Genomic DNA, 20,741 nt, shown 5'->3' with positions numbered 1-20,741 from the left:
TCTGGCTTCGGCCTTGATGACAAATCTTTGAATGAAAGTGAGACATGATCAGGTTTGTAATGTGATGGYCCTTTGGGAGAATAATAGGATGTTTCAAACCTTGGCAGAGTGTTGACTTTTTTAGTCTTCCTCCAAGCCGGAGAAGTCCCTGATCTACAACGGGATCTAGYTGAAAGAGAGGACTTGAACTTGGAAGACTATCATTTACTTTCAATGCTCTCAGTTCTTGAAAGAAGGATTGCTGCTGGAGGAGTTTTATTATTATGTCAGCTGCTCCCTTGCGTTCATCTGCTGTTATGACACTGCCATATTGGGTTTTGTTTGGTCTCAGTCTTTTTATTCTTGCCACTACTTTAAGAAGCATTGACCAGCTAGAGAGCCTGTTGAAGCGTCTGAGGATAGTGTTTTGTTCGCTTGTTTGAGTTGTAAAGGTTTTGACTGCTTTAACTTCTGGATCACCTACCAACAGTTCAGCTGAGGGGGCAGCTGAGTAGGAAATCTCTTGTTCCCACAGAAACTTTGGGCCAGACARCCAGCAGGTTGTCATAATCTCTGATGCAMCAAGGCCCCTAGAGGCATGGTCCGCTGGATTCTGAGCTGTGTCAATGTAGTGCCACTGTTTGGCATCTGTAGTTTCCCTAATCAACTGGACACGATTTGCGACAAAGATGTGAAATCTTCRTGCCTCGTTGTTGATATACGCCAAGACTACTTGGGAGTCAGTCCAAAAGAACTCCTCATCAACATTAATCTCAAGCTCTGATCTTAGCATAACRCTCATCTTTGCTGAAGTGACTGCAGCTGACAGTTCGAGTCGTGGTRTGCTTATAACTTTGGTAGGTGCGACTCTAGCTTTAGCTATAACCAGACTACAGTGCACTTTGCTGTCATCACTTATAAACCTAATGTAGGAACATGCTCCATAGCCTATGTTACTGGCGTCGGAAAAGTGATGCAGTTCCACTTTAGCAATGTCCTTTAGTTCAGGTGGATGGYAACATCTGGGTACTACGACTGATTTCAGTTTTCMCAAACCATTTTTCCAGTCCTCCCACCGTGAGCGCAGATTGTCGGGAATGGGATCATCCCATTCGGTACCTCTACGGCAGAGCTCCTGTAGKATACTTTTGCCACTCAAAGTGAATGGAGCTACAAACCCCAGGGGGTCGTACAAAGATGAGATAACTGACAGTAGGCTCCGGCGAGTAGGAGGCTGGTCCTTTGTGTTTACACTGAAGTTGAAGGTGTCATTTTTGACTGACCACTGGATTCCAAGCACATGGCCTTCAGATGTAGTATCAGGTTTGAGGTCGAGTGACTCTGTTGTATTGGCTCTTTCTGAGGGTGGTAGATGAGAGAGAGTATCACTTTGGTTGGAATTAAACTTGTGCAGACGTAAMCCTSCAAGTTTGCACAGGGCTTGTGTTTCGTTTATGAGCTCTTGAGCCTCTTTGACTGATGGGACACTTGTCAACCCATCRTCTACRTAAAAAYTTCTTTYRACAAAGTCGGAGGCCTTTGGGTAGTCGGATTTGTKCTGTTGTGCTRGGTACTTAAGGSCAAAATTAGCACATCCAGGGGAGGATCCAGCACCAAACAAATGCACAGCCATTCTGTACTCTTTGGGCTCTACATCTAGTTGTCCATCCGGCCACCATAGAAATMGTAAGTAGTTACGCATCTCTGGGCAGACAAAGAACTGATGGAACATTCGTTCGATGTCGCAGATGATGGCTACATTCTCCCTTCTGAAACGACAGAGCACTCCCACCAGTGAATTAATCATATCAGGACCTGTGAGAAGAGTATCGTTCAGTGAGACGCCAAGAAACTTAGCAGAACAATCAAAGACGATTCTTAACTTCGTTGGCTTTTTGGGATGGTACRCCCCGTGGTGTGGGATGTACCAAGCGATCTCATCATCAGTCACAGGAGGGGCTAGTTCTGCATCACCACTCATCTCAGAGATTATCTGTCTCATGATAGGATAGCGAAAGTTTTGATACGTATGTAAAATGTATTTTTTTTTTAAGTTAGATGCTGCAGCTTTAAACAGAGGTTTGGTGTGAGAGTCACTACCAGGTGGAGCAGAAGCGGCGCTCCGTCTGTGAAATATTACTACCTGTAGCGCGTAGCTCTAATCTCAGTTCTAAGACTTAAATAATTTTGCGGGTTATTTGTTTAGCTTTCTGACCGTCATGCTAATCCAAGTGAGTGTTTGTAGCTGTGCGCTGCTTTACCTGCTATCTGATCCTCCGTATGTCTTTTTTACTGCAGTGAGCCTCGATGTAGCCAAGTATGGCATTGTTTTTATGCCATATTAGATTAGTCGTGTTGATGCATTTTGACCTGCTTTACCCCACGCGCTCCAATTTTCCGCCGCAACACGCAAACTTCCCCATTCACTCAGCGCGTTATAGTTCCACATCGCTTAGGATTTGTTGCTGCGCGTTTGCGCAGTGTGAAGGAAAGAGGAGACCAGCTGCACAGGCAGGCTGAGAAATTAGATCCAGGTGATCGGTTTGTGTAATCGGCAACAAGAGACCGTGATCGGCGATCACCGATCATACACTTTTTCACAAAAATCGGACGATTATGATCGACGGCCAATCGATCGGCGCACCTCTACTTGAGATAAAGTTAGAAGAACAGTAATTGATAAGAAAGCAGAGATAAAGAAGGCCGAACAGACGGTGCCAGGAAGGTTCTTCACCGAACCTGTTCTGCATTGTTGCGGAGCAGGAAGCTTTTTTCTTCCTCTTTCCTTTTAGTAGGTACAACAGCTTCAGCTCAAACGGACAAAATTGCAGAAATCACAATTGTTAGTCTTGAATGAACAAACTAAGAGAATAACAGCAACAGACCTCATTGACTCAAACCCAGTAGCCATCATAAATCACTGTAAGCTACCCACAGAAAACAAACAAAAAAAACACAGATATACTGACTTTAGATAAATAGGTATAAAATTCAGTGAAGTTAAGGAAAAAAATGTATAGCCTGTGCCATAAAGTTAAACAGTAATATAGGTGTGATAAGATCTAGTCAAAACTACATCCCCTCTAAGGACTGAAAGGAACATTACAACCAGTTATGCGATTCCGCGAGGCTATTATCTGGTCTATTTGATGTCACCTCCACTGTGCAGCCGCTTTGTATCTCCCCTGTGAGTGTTTCTTCTCATTCAATTAGCCACAAAAGTGTTTGCAACCAATGGTTGGGACCCAGTCTTTTTTCCAGGGCTCAGCCGCCACAGAGAGCTTCTTGCGCTGAATGAGTCCGACAACGAGCTCAAACAGAACGTAAAGAAATCAGTAAGAAGGGAGCGCATTTAAGGAAAACTGTTGTCTTTGCCTTTTTCTCACCCACACAAACCGACGTGAATGGACACGAACGCCACAATGACAAAGAATAACACTTGCTCTGGGCTTCGTATGGCAGCTTTTAACAGTAGATCTTAACAACTCAGTCTTACTCAATCACTTCCCCTCTTTCTGGGTTGTCATAGTTACAGACTGCCTTCTTGTCTGTACTTTGGGAATGGTGAGACTTTACCACTGTGTCGGGGTGTGTGTGCGTGTGTGTATGAGTGGGTGCGCTGCATGATGAACCCACCAGAAAAGGATCTTAACACTTCCCATCAGGCTTACAGATCACTCTCCAAGTATAGGTCTCAGACGGAAAGGTGTGAGAGCAAAGAAGTGAGCTGTGTGGAGAGCTCGGTGAAAATAAGTGTTGCGCTATGCCACGTGCGATCAGATTAACTTCTTAAAACAAGTCATGACAAGCGGTCTCCTATTTAAAACCACTCTTCTCAGCTGTGCATCACAATAAATCTAAATAATGAAAATTTATTTCATTTCAGTTGAAAAAGTGAAACTCGTAATATACAGATTCATAAAATATAGAGTGATATTTTAAGTATATCCAAACATCTGAATGCTACCAGACTAATGATTTAAAATATGCGATATAGAAATGTAATGGCATAGCCTCAGCTTTTATACAGTCAAACGACTAAGAAAAAGAATTGCTAATGAGATCGACTACTCACAGAGAGCTGCATCTGAGCATACCAATGTAAAGTTGAATGGATAAAAAAAAATGTAGTGGAAAAATATGAACAAACAGAAGTAATAAAAGAGGATTTTGATGCAAGCGTTCAATACATGTAGCAAATCAATGGGCTGGCATGTCTGCATTTAAAATGCATTTCCTTAATTATAACACTAAAATAACGAGAGATAATTTATAGAATTTAGTTTATTAAGCCATTATCACCAAAATTAAAGGAAAGAAACCATTACAATTGAATTATATTATGATGTGTGTAATGAATCTATATAACATCATGAGAGAATGCTTTCTCTTCTCAACACTTGGAGTCCACAAGTAGTGTTATTTACTGGAAGGCATTATTTTTTGTGTCAAAGGTTGAGCTTAAATTAGGATTAAAGAAGACGAGAACACATGACTCCGTAATTCCTTGCATGGCTGCTCTAATTTCTTCCTTTAAAATACTCTACATTCATGAAGTGACTAGCAGATTACCATTTTGGTGTAATGAATTCAATAGAAAGATTGTTGGAAGTACATCTAAAATTAGACCCACATAAGAAATTGGAGTAATACTCATAAAACACAATAAAAATAGCAAAGAACTTCTTAGATGTAATAACTGGCAGGAATGCATCGTAAACATCAACATGTTTTGCTAATTGAATTGACTCAAGTCTGTTGCAATAAGCAATAAATCAATAACATAAAAAATTAAAGCCAACTTGATAATTTCCATTTGAATGATTGTTTTTCTTGAGTCTCTCTTTCTACCAAGGATTGGATAAGAAAACATCTTCAGTTGGTGCTCTGGCCTCAACTAAACCTTTTTGAAGGCAACTATGTTTGCAAGACTTCAGTATCCATTCTATTAGTAATTTCAGTTGTTTTGTTTATTTATTTTGGATATTTAAAAGGTTCCAGGTCCAGTTGTAAATGTTATATGAAATTAAAGTGTACAGGTCTTTGACAGGGTGTACTTGCATCACCATCATATTACTTGAAAATGGTCTCAAAACAACATTATCATTTATCACATTAATTTCTGGGACAATTTATTGTCCAGGAAAATTTGCTATTGTAACAGCTTACATAGACTTTGATGCCCCCAACATCACAGCACAGACTGTGGCTCTACTGCTCACACAGAGTGAAAAGAACATTATGATAATGGAAATAAAGCCACTATCATCAATGACTTATTCAATAATAACGCTGCATCTGGATGTTTTCCTACTATATTGCAGCCCGGTTATAATAAACACAGAACAGCACGAAGCTGCCATGAGTTCAAGGCTACAGCGAGAAAATAATAGTGTGGGTAAATATGAGTGAGAGAATCCCAGAGAGAGAGAGAGAGAGAGAGACTGTACTCGGCCTCACTGGCTCCTGCAGACCTGCAGGTCAGCAAAGTCAGGATGCAGCTGAATGTGACCTTGGTGCAGGAGAGTCTTCAAAAGTGTGAACTACACCAGATGGCACCGTGCAGATGTGTGTCGCTGTGTGTTTGACATTCAGCTGATGACAGGACTGATACAAACGCTTGAAATTCAACATGACACTAAAACTAGACAAGAATAAAAAAAAACATAAAACACAATCTTCCATTATTTTGTTAATTCACTTTTATTCCTATGTGTTTCTTTTGAGCTCTTTGTAGCGCTGCCATCCGTCATCATTAGGGAGCAGATAGATGACCTGTCTACACTCTGTCCCTGCGCTCTCTGGAGAGGAGGACAAGAAAGGTAAAGCACACTGTGAACTGTGAAGGGTTTTTTTTTTAGGGCATAACAGAATCCATAAAGAAAATGAAAAGAAGTAACTTAGGGTCACAGCAAGAAAATCTCTTTTTCAAACCCTACATTTAAAGCTAATTTAATTTAAACTTTAAATTAATGCCTGATTTCATTCTTAAAGGGTGATTTCTGTCTATAGTCATTCTAGTCAAACCCCAAATTTCCCTGTCATGTTTACTTCAATTCCATGCTATAAGGCAAGCATTTACAGTAAATCAGCCACTGACCAAACCTCTGACAGAACTGCTCCATATCGAATTGTTGACCAGTGGGTAGTAGCGCCTCATAAAAACCATTTCATGTTAGCTGTAGTATCATAATGACCGCACACAAGATTCCCTAACATGAACTTTGCAACAAGTGACACTGAATCATCTCCAAACGAAGTTAAACAAACCTCCAACATCTTAATTCTCTGCCTGTAAAGCTAGTTATAAATAAAGCACATCCAGTTTTCAAAATAAAAGCACATTTCGTTATCTAGCTCTCTTCATAAACTCTAATTTTATTCTAATTTACCCATTACATCAATATTCACTTTACTTTGTCACTTGCAAAATGCTGTGGAAATATTTATGGATTTCCTAAATGGTTCCATAAGATTCATGCAAATCTAAACAAAAAAAAAGAACAAGAGCTTCTTCATCATATACAACGAGCCACATAGAGCAAAAGGGAGAACAACTTGAACATTAGGAACAGGCGTTAACTACATCATTGAAAGCTGTTCATCAAAATAAAAGCATGTGCCATTTTATCCATTCAAAAAATTCAGTAACCTACTTCTAGCATCTTCTTTTAAACTTATATACATATATTCATGTCTTCTGGGGTACAAGTAATAACTTGTTTGATTTTTTAAAATACGTCACAGCCAGTGGTGTTTTTTAGATGTTGGATGTTTTGAGGAGGGGGAAAAGATGTTAAATATTCATTTTTAACCTGCCACAGACTTGACTTAAACTTTGGATGAAAGACTTTGAACTTGACTTAAAATGATTTTGCTTTTCCTTTTTTTCCCCCCCAGACAATATTTATTCAAGATTCTCCTCTAATTCCTGCTTCAGTATTAAACAATCCAGGCTGAGTTCTGCATCAAACTCAGCTGGTAGCTGATTGATCTTTAAATTCCTGAAGGAGGAGGCAAAAATCAAACAAAAAGAGGCTAAATATAGAAATGAGAAACATAAGCAAAAGGATGGTAAAACACAAAGGGGTGGCAATCACTAGGATGAAGGAGGAGTGGAATGAAGCATACGGATGTTGGGAGGACGATCAGAGGACAAACTATTGTCTCCTGGTAATGTGTAAAAATAACTCTGCTGCTGCTTTCTTGCTGTGTTGCGTGGTGGAGGAGCTATCTAGGTCAGAAAATTCCCACTGAAAGGGAGGCGAGAAGGAGAGGTATCGCATTGATTCAGCCTTCTGTATCAGTCTGAGACAGAAGTCAGTGCCTCCTCACTTAAAGCTGTTCAGGATGAGGGGTGTCTCTGTCATGCTTCCATTTCACACATTTGCATAACAATTGAATCTAACCGTTCATTCTACTAATAGGCTGTTCTTTCTCTATCGCCAACAATTTTGCACTCCTCCATTTACATCCTGACGTGTTGTTTAACGCCCTCTACTTTTACCCTCGATGCTATTAAATCACAAACTCCAAAACAACCACTGCAGAGTTAAAAAAAAAAAAAAAAAGAAATAAAGCACAACACTCAGTGTGTGTAAACTTAAATAACTTTTTCAATAATGTGAAAGTTAAAGTGACACATTCAACTTGAAGTTTGACGATACACTCATGGGAATACTTTGAACTTAGAAAATATTGTCTGAATTTATCAACTTCTAATGTTGTAATTACAAATGTCCCAGTCAAGATCCCCCCCAATACTTATCTAAGTCAAAAAATCAATGCTATGTACATTCTGGAAGGTCCAATGAATTTAAAGAGCCAAAAATAAAACCACATTTCATCATTACATAGTTTTCACTCTTATGTTGTTTCCGTTCTACTTTAGTCATTCAGCAATGATGTTCTGGATATTGCAGAATCTGTTTTTGTCAGCAGGGTTTTTTTTTCTTCTCTACATCGATGCCTTTTATTTCTAAATATATATCCAACTTGACACATAGAGCCACAGTGTTAAATAAACACCATGTTCATGTCTTGCTATTGCTGACAATGTTGTAATAGTAAGCAAGTTACTGCAGTGCTAGGATAAGCATTTCAATCCGTTTTCATATGACATGTTGAGAATTGGGCTTGTAGCATTTCAGTGCTGTTTCAGTTAATTATGTGGATGTAAAACACAAAAAACTTCTGTCCTGCTTCAAAAAAACGTTGCTGTTTGCTGTAAGTGGGACGGCCTAAGATTTTAACGGCGAGCATTTCAACTGCTCTCTGCCCTTTTATTATTAAGTTAATACAAATTAGGTAATAAAACCTCTCCGTAATTTTAATTACTAATTATTCCCTTATATAATAAGGGAATATGCGTTGAAATACAACTTTGGATGCCACGGCACTGAAGGTTAAATACAGCATCACTTTCAGGCGTCGTTCTCTTTGGGCTACTTGGATGTAGATTTACCAAACATAAGCATGACAACATCTAAAGTCCTTTAAAAATATTTAATTACATTAGGGAATTCTTTTGAAGGATTACAGATTATTTGCTTACATAACGGCACTAAAAACACTGTTTTTAGTTGCTTTACAAAGCATTTAAAATTTGAGATTTACTTCAAATCAAAATACACTTTTAAGCTTTCTTTTTCATATTTTCTAAAGTGAAAGAAATATATAAAAAATACTGCATGGTGTGCTGTGTGATTCAGATTTTTCATTGCTGCCCAAGCCACATCTGAAGGTAGAAGAGTAACTCATAAACCAAACTGTGTGTGTTGTTCAGCACTTCAGAGGTTTAATTAAATCTTCAGAGATGAAGAATGCAATAAGCATTTTAGTAACTTAATCAGACTATTACACATTGATAAGAGAAAAACGTGTGTACGGGAGATACCCAAAACTAGAATGATAAAAGTTTATTTTCGTTGTTGCAAAAGTAACAACACCCAAAAAAAAAAAGGCTGATGCAAAAATCTACTTTTGGGCACTCTTGCTTATATAATTGATGCATTAGACTTGACAAAGCTAAATTTATTTAAAATGAGTTCAGCGCTTAATGGATTAACCTGCTGTGCCTGTCCAAAATGGGCAGGGCTGATCTCAGCTGGCTCACTGGTGGCAACAGAAATAGCGTGAGCTGACCGCAGCATTAAGTGGGACGCAGCAGCAGCAGCAGCAGCAGCAGCAGGCAGCAGCAGCAGCAGCAGCAGCAGCAGCACACCTCTAAGATTCTTTACACTTTAGCCACCTGCTGGATTAGAAGTTGTAAAAGAAAAAAAATACAAGAAAAACAAGCAGATTTGTACGAGTTAAGCAAGATGTTGATACATTTACTTTTAAGAGAGACAGAAAATAATCCAAACGGAGACATAATGTTGTAATGGTGCATTACAGCCTTTTGAAACAGGCCACAAAGACTAAGTGTGATCAATTCAAATTAACACATAATACAACACTGTCCAAATCGTGCTGTGGTTTTCAGCTGAGGAAACATTACAGTGTTGTAACAGTAGATGTTTGACAGCAAGATAAAAAGTGGGAGCAAACTATAGCTACTAACTTCATTTTTGCAAATGTGAGCAAAACAAGGAAGTGTTCCTTGCTTAATATTTTACAAAATGTAACTATGTTATAACTTTATTTTATGCAACTGGCTAATTTTCAGCTATTTTCCATTGTAAGATTATGAGCAAAAGAAAGATCTGCAACAATTGACCAAGTAGCTAACATACATTTCTGATCAAAACAAAGCTGGGCATTGTTCAAAACCAAGGAGCTGCAAAGTTGAAAGTCCAAAAGTATGAAGCAATAAAGTTAGTTTATGGCTGACTATGCAGTAGTAAATCTAAAATTTTATTCTGTAGAGATACTTTGGCCTTGGAGAAAAATGTTTCATTGAATAACGAACGTATAGTTTGCAACGTTCAGATCTACGTGTTACACAGAAACATTTATGAGAGTGACGTCTCACACGAGGCAGAATTAGATGGTTTGAAAGCTGTTCAGGTTGAGATAGCAGCTCTGAGTGCTGATATGACAGTACAGTTTACAAAAAAACTGCTTTACCCCGGGAGTAGAGCCGATAGGATCCTGACTACCTAACACTGACTGACAGAAGCAGAGATGTTTATTTGTTGAACAGAGAAAACGTGTTGAATACAGATTCAACAACAGCAAACACACCCAAACACACACAAAAAAACAAATTGACTGTAAAGCACAGACATGTGTTGGCATTAGATTAACAAAATAAAACAAAATGTATTTAAGCAATGATTTTGGTGTAATGATTAAATTTTTTCTTGTATCCAATTTCTCTTTAAGGTTTCCTGTAAAACAGTATGAATTATCCTGTGGGAGCAAGTGCCAAAAGCAATGCAAAAACTGATGACGACTCCGGTTAGACGTGAAAGATCAATATTAAAACGTATCATTAGGTTACAGGAACTATCCACAGCTGGAAAAGATTCGAGTTCCCTGTCTGTATTTTTCAGACAGAGGTCAGGGATTGAAGCAGGAAGCATATTAATACAACCCATGGTAATAACCCAGCTGCCGTGATCTTCCGTGATCAACAAATGACCTTGTGTGAATTGGGATCCCTTCCAGATAAAACCTTTGTCATAAAACATGATTCGTTTTTTCCTGTTTGTTGTGAACCCAGAATTAATTTCCTGTTCTTTCCTCCTCGTTTCTGTGATATAAAACGCTGCAAGAATGTTAATACTGAACGCGTCATTCAAAAGTTATGTTGCTGACATTGTGCACAAACACTTTTTAGACCTCAGTGATATTCAGGCCAGTGGACAGATTTATTCAATACATTTAAATACCTAGAGATGTGATTTTTGTGTAATTTAAAGTCATATTCAATAAACAGAATGTAAATCTTATATGTCCTCCTTGTCAAGGAGGAGGAAAACTGAATGAGTTAAATGTCTTCAGCTGTTGTACAAGTACCACTAGTGGTTCTGGGCTGCCTTCAGTGGCAGAAAAAGATTCTGGCTACCAACTCTGGGCTGACTAACTGTTATGCAGAGCAGATATGCAGAAAGCACAAAAAGAAAAATGGATTGTGACCACTACTGATTCTTGCTTCAACCAGAACTCACTCAAAGAAGTAGTGCAGAGGTGAACATTTCAAAACCTTTCAGTATAAACTGATGCAGACAAAAAAGTGAACCAAGAAAAAGGGTGGTGGCTTTTTGTTTATCTCTGAAGTCAGAAAGTGGACCTGAGAGCGAGACAAAACCCAACGTAACCTAGTTCATATTGAAACTTACCACTGACCTAAATTGAACCACATTGCTGATTTTAAGGATTGTTTTTATTAAACTAACTGCTGCTATTAGCCCTACATAAAGTCTACTTGTCCAACATGAGATGAGGAACGAAAACTGGTTTGCGCAGAAACTTATTAGTAACTAAAACAGATATTTGTAGCCATATAGTGAGCAAACAATCCACAAAATTAGTACATTGTTCTACTTTTTGAAAGATCAGTCCCAGGCTTCTGAGAAAGAGGAAACAGCAACTAGGCAGAAATACAACAGTTTACGGAAACTTACGAGCAGCTCATAAAGCTGCAGCTGACCAGCCGCAGCAGAGTCTGATTTAAGAGGATGGGGGGCCTCTAAAGCACAGTCACTTTTGGGGCCCTTGGAAGACAAGTTTCAACTATGTGTAAAAAAAATACTGCAGGTTGTTAAGAACACATAATCTTCACGGTTTCTTGAGTTTTTCCAAAAATGATCTTTGAAAAAGAAAGGTGTGGGGACAGTTTTGCATATTTAGAAATTAAAATTATTTGAAATGCATCAAAAACAACAACCACAAAAAAATACCAGTTTGAAGAGGTCTTATGATTTGCTCTTCTTCTTTCTGGCATAATTAGGCATAGGCAGCTTTATCCATTTAAATGGTTGCAAAAAGTAAGAAAATGTCGTTTTAAAATACAGTCAAACCAAATCAACGGTATATAGTCATTTTAATGGATATAAAAGACAAAGAACCAGAGGTATCTCCAGTTGTATGAAACAGAGTAACAGAGTGTCCTGAGGTGTCTCTGTAGTAGCTATGTAGCTATGCAACTAAATTGTAATTAAATTTTTGTAAAGTACCTTGAGATGACATTTGTTGTGAATTGGCACTATATAAATAATCTGAATTGAAATTGATTGTTTTCCCATCCCCACATGCTGCTGCAGATTGCTGATCACCTGGCTGCTATTATTTTTGCTTCAGGTATCATCCTTTACATAATCAGGCCATTCTTTAGTTTTATATTCCTTGTGCTTTTGGTTTTACCTTAGTATTTCAATACAGTCTTCAGTTGTGTATATTCTCTGTTTCTGTTTTGTTTAGAAAACACATCTTTTGCTTAGGTTTGAGTTTTATCCCTGTTTGCTTAATGTTTTCCTGTTTGCTTATGGTCTTCTCCCTAATTAGTGTTGTGGATTCCTCCAAGACTTTAGTTTTTGAATCCCCTTTTATGTAAATTTATTTTTACCTGCCTTTTCCCTGCTTTTGGGTTCTATTCCTTCACATGTGACAAAAATCACTTAATACTGTGAACCGGGTATTTTCCCCATAGGTTATAGAACCAAGAAAGTCTCACGCCTGGTTCTATTTTGGAGATTTTACATAAAAATTTAATGGAATAAGATGCCTCACAGTAATATGAGCTTGGAATAAGCTGAAGTGGCAAAACATAATTTCATAAAAACAGAAAACTCCTACTTTTGGGCCCTCGAAACATTTCCCCGCAGTTACTGCCAATTGTTAAAGCCTGGGCCAGTGTTACCAGCAGTGGTCACGGGACTGACATTTTACAAGCTAAACAGCAGCTATGCAAATACTTGTATTCAGTACATTTACCAGATAAACAGGACTTCGTGGTACTAGTTGTCTTTCAATTAGAACGGAAACATGTAGAGATAGAAAGGTGGCCAGTGGATCCCCTACTGCTACGTCATATGCCTCCCCAGTGATCAGTATTTTTAAAAACAATCGTGTAATGGAGCTTAGCCTCGACAATCAGTTTTGTTAAAAGTGTTAGAAATTCATTAAATCCATTTTATTTAGGCAGAAGTCACCTTGGTCCATAAACATCAGCATCAAACAAGTTCTAGTCAGCTTTGTAGCTCGTTATGCGTAAACTACTTTATAATAAATGTGTTTGTAACACTAAAGAAAAACATTTAAAAAGTCTCTTGGGAACCTTTTTGTTTTTATCATTTTTGAGCTAAAGAACAGTTTGCATTTTCGACTCAGTAAGGCTTTGCTTTTCATTCCACGTAGCGACTGGAAAACAGAAGGTGAGGGAGTCTTTCACTGTCAGCCTGTTTTACCAGCATCATGACAGGATGACTCTGGATTGCTGCGGGGAAGATGGCAAACCGTTCAGTCTTCTTGAAAAGCTGGGTCTCCAACCTTGGAGTGCCTTTGTGAAGGAGGATGCTGACCTGAAACCCACACTCTCTCCGTGTGCAAGCCAGTGTAGGTAGACCAAGTGTAAGCAAGACAGTATGTTCTCCTGACAGTGTCACAGAGGCTCATGTTTGTTTGCAGAAAAACTCGCCTAAGTAGTAACATAGCATCATGCCTTATTTAGAAGAGTTGTTACCAAACTGATTATAAACTAAGTTTCTGATATGAGAGGCAGTTATACATTGGTATCCAGGAAGGAGAACGACAAACTTTTGGCTTTCATTTGCAAAGCAGTCAATCAAAAAAGGCTGTACCCTCTTTGATTAAAAATAAAGATGGCTTTAGATGTCGGTGTCTGCAGATGTATTAAGTATACACTATTTTTATTAATCTATATTTAGGTATATTTAGTGTTTGAAATGCTAAAACAGATAGCTATGAGTGGTCTTAGCGAGAGTCTCAAGTATTTGTGGAGATGAGCTATTCACGAATAGTTGTGGTTCCTAACCCCTTCAAGTACAGGGGTCCACTGTAATGCACTTTTATCTAGGTTGCACACAATAAGAAACGTTTATGTAGAAAAAGACACAGAAATTCACCATTGATGTAGCATTTAATCTGTTTAGTTAGCCTCTAGCACTGTTATATACCCGTTTTTAATATCACAATGCATCTTAGAAGCTCATCTTAGAAGCCTCTAGTAATGAAAAGCTGGATTTTCACACCTTATATCTTAGATGGACAGAAGAAAGATGCAGTGAGGCAGCTCATTAATAAAAAGTCAGAACAACATATAGATTCTCGCTGACAACAGTCCTCCTCCTCTCCAGATTTCACACACATGCACACAGGCGGCCGACTGAAAGGTAGCTGTGCATGCACTAGTCACACAGACTGATGATGAGTGTGCTGGAGTGAGAAGATGAAAAGATCTCAGAGGAAATATGGTGGCGTTTCACAGCGAATGCTGTCGTCTGCTCTCCAGCACGTATGAGTGTGTCAGAAAGAGTTCGCTGTTCTGCTGCGTCCTCTGCTATTCATACATGTTCTCCACAGCAAGCTCCCCATATACGCCTGAATCCAGCTCGGTAGACACGAAGCAGACATCACATTCTCAGATCTATATGTTACAGTAATATCTGTGCATCCATAAAGTCGCAAAGTGACCACACACAGCCGATCTTGCACCAGATAAACTTTGCAGGCTCTGTATGCGTCTGTAAATAAATAGGAAGTATGAGCAATGAATCATTTTACTACATTAACAAAAAGCAGGTGTGATCTTACATGTATGAAGTTTTAATCTTGATTCTGGTGTGTCATTCAGCTCGCCAGAATCCCATGAATCCCCCTTTTATTAGATAAACACCCACATCAGAACTCGCACCAACATCTCCCCGATAATCTCCATAACTAATTATAGGGTGATCCGCCTCTGCTTGAAATGAAAGCAACGCTTAATCTGCTAACCCCAGTCAGTAGGTCATTATGGGGGAAAATACAGCTTCCAGCCACACGAGCTGACTGAAACCACAAAAAGATTAGCTTATTTATTAGTAGCAACAGCTCGAGTTGCCACAATATTGATTTACTGTGGCAACAGTAAACACTATAAAGATGCTAGCAAAACCCAAACGCTGAAAGTAGAGTTGTGACTGATATTACCTTTTTTTTTTTTTAAATATTACATTCATAGAGCAGCAATATATCAAGTGTATTTAATTGAAATGATTGTGTGCTGCTTAGCAGTAATATCAAACCATTTAAAGCAGGGGTCACCAACTCCAGTCCTCGAGGGCTACCGTCCTGCAACTTTTAGATGTGTCTCTGCTCAAACACACCTGGATCAAATAAACTGCTCATTTCCAGCCTATTGCAGAGAGGAATGAATGCTGGTGTGGAAATTCAGACATTTTGGAGCAGAGGTGAATCTAAAAGTTTCAGGATGGTAGCCCTTGAGGACTGGAGTTGGTGACCCCTGATTTAATGTAACAAGTTTTGTCAAAGCAACTTATTCACTAATCATTCTTTTTAATAATACTTCTCCCTTTCCTTTTCATTTATTAAATACACCAAAACTAAGAACCTACACCATGATCAGTCTGAAAAAGCCTCAGGATGAATTTTGATGGACATTTTTTTTGTTTAATAGAAATCAGACAGGATATAAGCTTTTTCTGCTAGCTTCAAAAACCTCTTTCGAAAGAATCAGCAGCACATTCTGGTTTAGATATTTTGTGTACTGTAGTTCTTCCAAAATAAACAGAGAAAATCAGAATTAGATGACTATCCGAATTTACGAGGTGAAATAGAAATTGGCCAGGAAATGTGTATTTAGTACAGATAAGATATTAGCAGCATTTCTTCTGTGACTAAAGGTACTAGCACTAAACTGGCAACTATCCCTTCTTGCTCCCAACATGGTCTACCTGGTTTAAATTAATAGCTTGATCTTCCTGGAACTGTGAATGAGGGTAAGCTACAGTTTCCCTGATCTAAGCTCTTTTTGATACAGTAAGCAGAGCTGCATGGGACATGAGATGAGGAGGGGCCAGGGGAGAGTTACTTCGTGCATGTGAATGCGAGAATGCCTGGAGATGAGCGTGTGCATGTTGGAGAGAGAGGGAGAAGGAGATGAAACAAAATGGAAATAAACAACAGCTTGGATCTGTGTGGAAACGGGCTACTGTCATATGGTCTGTTGGGATTTGGCCAGGAGAGCATATGACAGTGTTGGGTAGAATGCTGAGGAACATTGTCATTATGATGCAACATCAAATAAGAATTAAGTTTACTTCTTAAACAGTCAGTAGCTTGGAGAGGGCTATTTGATGAGCTATATTCTGACAATCTGCAGGACTCCTCCCAATATCACATCACATGCCATCTTGAAAAGCAGTGATAATGTAAATTAACCAGCCACTAAAAAATGTAAGAGATCATTTTACCATGAGTACTTCAACAGCAATTACAAATACTGACAACATGTAATATATGATGCATAAAAATATTATCTATACAGTATACGTTTAAGTCTTTTCTCAATAAGCGCTTCTATACTGAAGAGTGTTCTTGTTATTGTTGTCTGAATTTTGGGACATAGAAATGGTATTAACCATTTGATTACCAGTCAATTTCTAAATGAATCTAAAAAACAAACAAACATGCTTGTTAAAATTCAAGGGAACTAATTTCTCCTCTTTTCATTTTAATTTCTGTAGGAATTATCATAGACTTATGAATAAAAACTAGGTTAAGAATTAGCAATGTAACAAACAACTAGCCTAACACAGGCTCTGATCAGGGATTTGTTGGTCAAATAATATGGACCCCAACTGGTTTGTAGTTCACTATTTGTAGATTCATTTATTCAGGATTTTTTCTCTAGAATATAGCTTACAATTATTTTGTAGAAAATTTGCCTATTGATATTTTTTGTAGAGAACATATGAAGTATTTAAAAGAAAATGCTGGCTGGCTGGGAAGATGACCTGCTGCTTGACAAGCTATTGGCAGAATGTACTTTGATGCACTTTTTAAGTTTAAAAAAATCAGGTAAAGCTTGGAGACTTTTGATTTGATGTAGTTCTTTTTTTGTTTCCTTTTGGTTTAAAAACAATTACTTAAGAGTCTGTAGCACATGATTTTTTTCTTTTTTATTTACCATCCTCCTTAGATAAAAGAAACAGAAAAACCAGGACCAGACTTTTTTTTTTGGATTGGTATATTCATGTTGTTAAAAATAGTCCCAAAACTATTGATAAAAAATATCTGTGAGATGATACAATCTCCGTTGAGGATAAATACATTTTGTTCCGATTTGTTTTTCACAAACTGTGTTGAAAAATCAGACAAAGCATTTCTCCCATAAATGAAGTATGAAATGAAGTAATATTTTTTCACAAGGTCAATTAAGCCTACAGTTGCAAATCAAACTGCTGATAATAACCCTCGTAAAAGATCTAGATCATTTACTAAGCTAGCTAATCAGTCAATTGGAGCACTTGTAATACTGCCCTAATACATTTTAAGGATATAGACCCTTAGCATGCACACGTAGCTAGCCATTAACCTTTTAATGCAGCTGATTCTCCAGATCATCTAGATACCGCAAACCTGGCAAACCAGTTCTTTCATAGTTCGTTTCAGGTTCAGTCTTCATGCTAAATATCTGAGCCTTACAAGGCCATCTCTCCTGTCCCAGTCTCTTTCTGTCCAAACTGTCTCACTTTGTTTCTCTCCCTGCCTTGGATCTCGTGTCTCTGTCACTCCGACCTCTTCCTGGATTCCACACAGAGGTGAAAGGAAACAGGAATGGCTTTAGAGGCAGTTGGCAGTACAATCTCCATTTCTTCTCCTTTTGTAGCCGTCACACTCAACACATACACACACACACTCACACATGCACACACAGTCAATATTCCTGTTTTGGTGGCTTTGTTCCTTTGCCAGTTGCGAAGATGTTTCCTCAAACATGATGAAAGCCATTCCTGTTCCTGCAGATGACATGCAGGGGAGAGTGGGTGTTTGCATGTGTATTTGCATGTGTGCAAGATTAACAACAGAGATAGATATGGTCAGCAGGATGGATCTGAATCAGCAGAGTGCAGATGGGTCCTTTATTACAGTGTAAGGAGGAGGAACATTCAAAACAGTGGCACTCTCTGTTGCCTGCTGCCCCTTTGCACAGTCACTCCTTCAGCACAGCACCAGTGGGACTCCCAACTCCCTGTTGTGCTTACAGAAACCTTGGCAGCCAGCGACCATGTCCCCCAATAAGAAAAGCTTTTGCTAAAGCTTTAGCCAATTGGATTAGAGCTACATTTCCCTAGCTGACATAATTCCAAATGTGCTGCTGTAAGCTCAAATCTGAGACATGGTGGGAAAGACTCATGTTTCACCGATAGACACCAGAACTCACATGCTGCTGGGCAGTGCAAGAAGAAAGAGACATCCTGAGCCTGTTGCTTAGACTCTAAACAATTTGAATAGGGAACGTGTTATAAACATCAACAGAAGCCCAGACAAAAAGCAGACATTGGAGGGTTTACATAAAGAAAGACCTGAACCAAGCAGACAAGGGAAAACGACGAGACCAAACATGCAAAAAAAAAAATATATATATAAATAAAATATTCAGGTTATTCGCACAATGTCATTACACTATCGTGATCTGTATAACCTTTTGATTTTGTTGGTTCTTATCCATGCTCATGTTAGTGGAATTACTTGATCTTATCCTAAAACAAACAGGATGGTGATTCTACGTGATAAAATGATATTAGGGCAAAATTTGTACTATGTCATATCTGGGTTTTCCATCCAGGGTCCATAATGGCTTTGTCTGTCCTTAATCTGGGTGCAGGCACAAGTAAGTTCCATTAGTGGAAATTAAACCCATGTCTAAATCCACTGAGGCGAGCAGTGCAAATTCTTGCCTGAATCACCTGATTTATACCAGGAATATCAAACACCAAAGGCTCAACATTTAACATGTAAAAGCCTGGAAAACAGCCTGTAATAAACAAAGGGTCAGCAGGGTGGATCTGAATCAGCATGGGATTTGTTAAAAGCAGCAGTTCCTGTAACACGCTGGTAAAGAAGTGTACAAAAAAAAGACACTTAAAAAAATTAATCCTTTGTTGCAGTACTTTGGAAGAAAAAACTATTGCAAAAGAAAAAAAAGGAAGGCTTTTATAGTTCTTTACTAGCCATGCTAATGTATGTGGAAGGTGCTTAACATATTGAAAGTGACAATAGTATCATCATCATAACACTAATTTAAAACAAACAAAATTACTGAAAAGGCGGTACTTTTACAAAATATAATTTTTGAAACAGTTTATAGAAAAACAAACAATATTTTGAAAAAAGTGTTTTTTCAAAAAATGTCACACACAGGCACCAGAATTTAGGAAAAATAATAATAATCCAGGAAGACAGACAAAACATTACTTTCATAAAATGAGGAAGAATCAATGCAGGAAACTATCTCTAAAAAGTTCCTGGAGTTTGGATTCAAGATGCACCAAGATTTTTGTTGGCCATTCCAAATATCTATTTTTATTTTTTTTATAGGTCTGACCTATTAACAAGGTTTTTTTTTTTAGAATAGATCAAATTAAAACATGCATTGTACATTATTTGATAAAGACCTGAGAATTGCAAAAAATGTCTCCACATATATACTTCAAAGAACTGGTTCCTGATCTTTATGTTATCTTTATCATATTTAGAAAAAGATGTTGACTGATTCATTTACAGACTGAAAACAGAAGAGAGTCTTAGTTTTGATGCTTTAGATGATAGGAATAGAAATTAAAATCTATCTATATTTGACCTGCCCCTAGTTAAAAAAGCTAAAAAAAAAGAAAGAAAAGAATTTGTCCAATTCCTATCGTTGATAGGTGGTGCATCTTCAGTCTAGATCTTTCACACCAAGGTAAAGTCTGAATATGAACAGCCTCACTCCATGTCTTCCTCTCTCAAAACGCACTGACAAACTCCACTGTATGCAATACAAGAGAAGCATTATATGGCTGCAACAAGCATCACCCTAACGCCCCGTTTCTACTTCATAAATCAGCTCTATCCGGGCAAGGGAAGCAGGAGCTGGACTTACTCAACAAAGACACCCCACATTACTATCCCAACTAGGGCAGGTATGTCTGAGTGTGAATGTGTGTGTGTGTGTGTGTGTGTGTGTGTGTGTTTGTTTGTTGGGTCATCTCAAGCACATGGAACTGGGTGGAGCAAACAAAAATAACCCAAAGGCAACAGGGCCATTAGTCAGGCTGGGAGATCACCAGGGACCAGGACCTGATAAACCAGCACAGACTGCTGGAGCACACCAGATAGCAGCTCCATTAATTAGCCAGTGAATCAGAACAGCAGCAAACTGTTGCCAGCCACATACTGTAAACATCAAGCAGGAAAGATCTCATTACACTAAAGCTGGGAGGTTAACTAGTGGATAGGCTTGTTATGATCCCCCCCCCCCCCCCCTTCCCTCAGTTGTTGGAGGAACAAAAACTACAATTACATCTCAGGTGTAAGTATGCAAACAAGCTGGTTCAGCGAGAAGGAGCGGCTGCAGCTCAGCGTTTCATCATTTCATTTCTTCTTTTCAGGCACGCTAAAAACTCTGCGGGTATACTGCTGCTGCTGCTGCTGCTGCTGCAGCGTGGGGGAAATGGTTTAACCTCAGAGCCTCAGGAAATTACTTTTAGTTCCCTAAAGCGACGTCCTGACGAGATTAAAAAACAGAACAAAGGTGACTGATAACTTTTGTGTGTGTGTGTGTGCGCCACCTCAGCTGGCAGGTGTTTCAA

The 20,741-nt window shown here is 38.5% G+C and overlaps 1 protein-coding gene across 6 annotated transcripts in view; it reads right to left on the bottom strand.

The window, feature by feature from the left end:
• Positions 1-20,741, bottom strand: part of strbp (spermatid perinuclear RNA binding protein) — an 88,069-nt gene that overhangs the window by 64,484 nt on the left and 2,844 nt on the right. The window lies entirely within an intron of this gene.

Source organism: Poecilia reticulata, linkage group LG12 (assembly GCF_000633615.1).
Source record: "Poecilia reticulata strain Guanapo linkage group LG12, Guppy_female_1.0+MT, whole genome shotgun sequence".
Classification (NCBI taxonomy): Eukaryota; Metazoa; Chordata; class Actinopteri; order Cyprinodontiformes; family Poeciliidae; genus Poecilia; species Poecilia reticulata.
Note: the sequence above shows the minus strand (reverse complement) of the source record. Positions and strands in the feature narration are given on the sequence as shown.